The sequence below is a fragment of the Rhopalosiphum maidis genome, chromosome 2, assembly GCF_003676215.2.
Source record: "Rhopalosiphum maidis isolate BTI-1 chromosome 2, ASM367621v3, whole genome shotgun sequence".
NCBI lineage: Eukaryota > Metazoa > Arthropoda > Insecta > Hemiptera > Aphididae > Rhopalosiphum > Rhopalosiphum maidis.
Window position 1 is genome coordinate 83,518,710 of NC_040878.1, and position 6,000 is coordinate 83,524,709.

Consider the following 6,000-nt stretch of genomic DNA (forward strand, 5'->3'; position numbering starts at 1 on the left):
ATTTTCGGATTATTCGATACAACATAATATTGTACAATTGCAGTGTACGGATATTTCTAGATATAATTCAGCGCAGTCGAGTTGAACATTTCCGACGCATGTCACCGAGAAAGTCGTTGTGCAGCATTGACGTATTATTGCGTACGTAAGCCATTATAATAAGTACATAATAATACCTATGTATATTTATATAATGTACTGCGTTTTGTGATTGGTGCGAGCGATTTGAACCGCCGCCGTCGAATTTCGGCGAATATCTTATCAGATGCTGCACAACGACGGCGGCGACCTAGGGTAAACCGCGTATATTATTATAATTTTTTCCCTCCTCCGTTCCTATGCAGTCTCGTTCATTTCCATATGGCTATTTACGTACATTTTGTGAACGATCGCGTGGGACTAATACTTTGACTGTTGTTATTATTATTATTATGCACAAACGGCGGCGGTGGCCTTAGAAAACGAGCTATTATACAGTCTCTGTCGTAGATCGCTCGTCTCTCGGTACACACACAGACAAGCGGTGCAGCGTATGCATGAGTGTCTGTATGAGGCGGTCGGTCACAGACTTGACCGGGTGTGATGGGAGGAAAAGGGTTGAGTGAGAACGATAGACCGGGAGTTAGAGGGGGCCAGACATCGAAAATTGGTCGACGGCCAAATATATAACACACACACACACACACACACATATATTCATATATATTATATGCATATATAGGGAACGCGCGGCATTAGGAACTATGACTTATCGGGACTGGTTTCCCCCACGCCGAAACCATCATAGCCGTAGCGCAGTTGTCTCGGTCGTCGCCAGACGTACAACTACAATAATATGTGCATACGCACAAGCCAAGTTAGTGGTACCTAAAACGCGACTACTACATACAGTTCAATATTCACGATTTCACGTGTATTGTACACAGCTTTTTTTCACTGAAAGCCATTATAATTAGTTACTACTATCCGGAACGGACAGAAAAAAGCAAAACCGATCAGAGGTATAGGTATACAATTATCAAAAGAACAGAGACTCTTTAGACGGACGCAGTACAGTCTTTTTACAATCGACTGTAATATTATTATTATTATTATTATTATGGATAGAAAAGGCGGTGTTGGCATATACACACACGCGCGCGCGCGCGCGCGAGCATTCATTGTTTTTAATACGTGTGTCGTCGTTCACGCGCCTCTCAATCCCGGCAAGCGCTCGCTCCCCGTTTTAGCGGTAATTTATACGACTGCCGCCACTGACGTAGACGCCGCCGGACCTGACAGCGATGGAGGCGGTGGTGGGGAAAACCGTGCCCGACATCGACGTGTGCGTAAATATTACACTAAGTCTAGGGATCTGAAAACGGCCGGCGGCTGTGTCTGGTTACGATATACTAAAATCATAATATACTATCGTAGTATATTTATATAAATACATATTACACACATGTATACCATTTATACGTGTAAACAACAAGATCGGTTCGTTCGCCTTCGAGTACACTATACGCCAGACAGACTGCATAGTCGAGTAATTTCGTTATACTTAATAATAATTTTGTTTCTATACATAAAAAACACGTTTTAATATAATTTATTATTTGGTAATGATGGTCGCGACGCAGTTTTTTCAACCGCGATGTGTGTGTGTATATGCGCGCGCGCGTGCGCACGCACACCGTGCCGACGGTCACCCATCCGAAACGGCTGTGATGACTACTCGCTATAACTCAATTAACCCGAGACTAAACATCGAGCGTTACTATACGTTTTTCCGGTAAACATTTTGTCCGCGCACAGGAATTCGTCCCACCCACCATATTCAACCAACCTATCCTCACGATGTAATCTCTCGCTATAATCCCGAGACGTCCGATAATAATTACATTACATTACAACGCACCACTCTCACACACACGTGTGCATATATACACGCACAACTCACGAACAATTTACACGATGCAATAATCCGTGTTGCACTAATTATGTATAGGTACATAGTGTATACCCACCTTCCCCAGTGCAGTTTGGTCACAATTATCCGACTTCGTGCACCTGTTGGTGCGCTCGCATAGAATCCCAAGGTCGCCCGAAGGCGTTAATTCGCCGTTTCAGCATGCAACAGAGAGTATTATAATTAATTTTGTTCATTACGTAGACACCCCGCAGACGTGTATGTATAAGTGTATTTAAAATGCGTATAAGAGTTCTGTTTTTAAAAATACGATGCATACTAATTGTGATATAAGATAGTACGATATAATTTGATTTGGAATTTCTTTTAGCATTTCAAGATACAAATAACATTATTAACTATAAACTTTTTATTAGTTTACAATATTATTATATCTATTTTTTCATTACTATATTACGCTGCAATCGAGTAGATTGAAAATTATTATCATTTTCTTTAATAATAGTTGTAATCAGCGTCGATTAGCCAAGGTATCGGACTACCGAGTCTTAGGATTGCTAACGTTTGTATATAGCTATAACTACTGTATGGTTTAATAATTTGATTTAATTATATTTTAAAATAATGTTTGTACCTACTAACTTATCATTTTTATAAAAAAAATAAAATTACGACTAAACACTAATAACCGGCCCATATTTTGAGCAGCTCACAGAGATTTTCTCGGTATAGCTCGCCTGCTCAATCCAGACCTGGTTGTAATATTATTAAAAGAGTGTATAATATAATTATCCTATACCATTTACATATAATAATGAGATTTTATTTTTTATTTAGTTATACATAGGGTTGAATTAATAAATCGTCAATAAATGCGTTTGGTACTTTGTAGCGTATACGATTCGATTATTTTAAAATACAGTGAATTTTTATTTATACACCATAGATATATGTTTTAAATGATCAATGTTTGAATTTAATTTGCACAGTATGCTATTATTTATAAATTTAAATTTGAATAAAAATAATGATAAATTAAAACGAAATTAATGTTGTTTACTAATTATTAATTTTGCATAACTAAATTTGTACATGCGTAAATTTTAATTAATACATAATAGATTCATCCAAGCAACAAAAATATACTTAATGATACCTATAATATGTACCTATATTTACAACGAAAACTGTTAAATCACGGACTTGATGTAGATGACTGCTTGGTATAAGTCACAGACTACAATATATAGTCAATAGGTTTTACGACACATTCTTGTCTGCATTACCAAACAAGTTGTAACGTAAAAAAACGGGTTATAGTCCCTAATAACATACGATAGTACACACAATTATATTATAAACTAACACTTATAATCTTCATCATAATAAAATACCTATTCCAAATTATTTTAACAATTATCGAAATCATATATTAGACATTTATTAACCAATTTGATGGATTACAATATTACATTTTTTAATTTTTAATTTTTAATTTTTCTATTATATATTTTATTATACTCGATTTAACAAACAAATTTAAATTTTCCATTAAAATAATAAATTGAAAATGCCTTAAAATTTAGTTGTATATTTTCATAGTTTTGCGAGAAATGTGCTGTTAAACGACTCATGAAACAATAAAAAAAAACTAACACGATAACAATTTAAATTTTCAAATCTAAGTTCGCAAATATAATTTGGGTTTAAATCGAAATTATTATCGAGCAAAATATAAATTCTTAGTTCAAGTTTAAACCAAGTTTTATTTACGTTTATTTGATTAATAAGTTTAACCGAAAAATGATAAGATAACATATTATAGTCTATAATTAATATTTATTTTAGTATTAATCTAAAGACAGAATAATTGTATTATTGCGAATAGTTTATAGAGTTTAGAGTTAGAACCAAGGAGACAGACAGGTGTCATTATAAATATATCTGATTGCTTATATCAATATAATTATTGTATTTAATATAATATCATATTTAAAGTATTTTAAATATAATAATAAATTAATAATACACTAATATATTTATGGTTGAAAAATTAATATTAAATATTCACGATAAAATTGTTTTCTTCTGCAAACCACTCCTATTTATTGCAAAAAATTGGCACGGGATATTTGATATTGATGACGGAAAGTAATTTATATTCAATTCAATTACGTGTATTTTGCAAATACTGATTTCATATGGTTTTTATTGCTACATGTAGAAATTAAAATTAAAAATAAAAGTGAAAAAATTAAAATATTATTAAATTGAAGTTATAATAGAAAAAAAAATAAGCTGACCGATTATTTTTAAAATATACGTATAATCTTTATCAAAGTCACGCGTTTTGTCAAAGACTTCGATAGTCGACCATGGCACTAACTAGTAACTACCTATACAGTTTAGTACCTATCTTTATACGACTGTATTAGTCAATATCAATAATGTAGACTACTCGTATACCTACTTGATACGTAAAGATATTGAATAAGTAAACACTTAATAACTACATTTATTCGGAACAATATTATACAGCCTTATATGTAATTTTGGTTACTGGCTATAGAAGCAGGGTTGAATCGAGCGCTGCAGGAGTACTTGGGGACTTGGGGACTTGGGGTTGTTTACATGACGATAACGAGTTAACTTTAGAGTATAGGTATTCATATAGTATATTATATTATTATTAATAACCCGAGTATGATAAACGAGTATTATAATATTATCACCGGTACTCGGTTTGAAATTCTACCATTCGACCGCGATACAATTCAAAAACGATTTATAATAGTAATAAAGTATACTCGTTACAAAAATAATTAAAATGCAAAAATTGATATGATATCTGCAGATAACGACTGATATCCGTATCGAAAAATTGACATATCATACGTGAATAATATTAAAGCATAGCCGTAACTTGTAAGTTTATTACCTGTTATATATCTGAATGTAATCGATAAAATATCCGTAAGTGTTGTGAGGGTAGTTTCGGCAGGATAACGGCGATCGCGACTATTACACCACAATTAAAAAAATCACTTACTATCACTATATCACAACTACGACCACTTACTACCACGCTGTTCTTGTAAGTGTCGGGATGAGATCGTTCAAGACGACTACGGTGGTAGTAGCATACCTATAGTGGTGGTGGTGGTGGAAATCGAGGTGGTAGTATATAGCGATGTTGGTGGTGGTGGTGGTGGTGGTGGTGTTGGTGGTAGTGGTGGATATAGTGCAACAATGGGACGAAAAATAAAAATCTCTTGTTGTGGTGCGCCGCGGCGAAGGGGCAGCTGCAAATCGGTCGATGGAATTCCGGGTGAGGTCGGTTGCGGCGGGCTAGACGTAAAATAGTTGACGGCTACGATAAACGTGTGCGCGCGCTTACTCCTCACGGGGTGCAAACGAATAACTAGTTTTTGTAAAAGGGAAATAATAATAATAATAATATATAACATTCGGGTAGTCGTCTTACAATACACGACAGACTCGCCATCTTTATACATATATATAATATATATATACTATGTATTTATATTATATACATTCATATATATAACATACACACACAAACGTACTATTATAAGGGACCGGACAGTATTATCATTTGTGTTGCTGCCGTTGTGTTGCACTATACGGCTACTATGTAAAATATAATATGTATAATATAATATGACGCCGCCGGTTATTGTTGGGAAACGACCAGAGACGCCGTCGTAGGTCGTACTGGTGTAGCCAGTGCCACAGAGTTCGGCAGCATTATAGGTAGATACACCTATATATGATGCGTGTTTCAGGTATGTTCCATCTCCATGGGGTTGATTTCGTGCACAATGCATATACACATACATATATTACACTCGCATAGGTATGTCTACAATAATTTATATTATACCACCAATATATCCAATAAACATTTATACATATATGTAGGTATAGAGCACGTATATAATGCGAGAGTATGTATGTGTGCGAGCGTATTCTAAATATATGCCGCGGCGCTCCATTACTATTTCTCTAGTCGCCCTTGAGATTTTAACCAGGGGGTAGAAATCTTTTATACGTATTTCATTTAATAT

General features: G+C 34.5%; 1 protein-coding gene across 1 annotated transcript in view; it reads right to left on the bottom strand.

Annotated features, from left to right (window-relative positions):
• LOC113554816 (broad-complex core protein isoforms 1/2/3/4/5-like) overlaps positions 1 to 4,992 on the bottom strand; it is a 77,644-nt gene extending 72,652 nt beyond the window's left edge. The window contains exon 1 of the mRNA XM_026958865.1: positions 4,851 to 4,992. The gene's annotated coding sequence lies outside the window, so the exon portion shown is untranslated. The remainder of the gene's footprint in view (positions 1 to 4,850) is intronic.
• Positions 4,993 to 6,000: the final 1,008 nt, after the last annotated feature.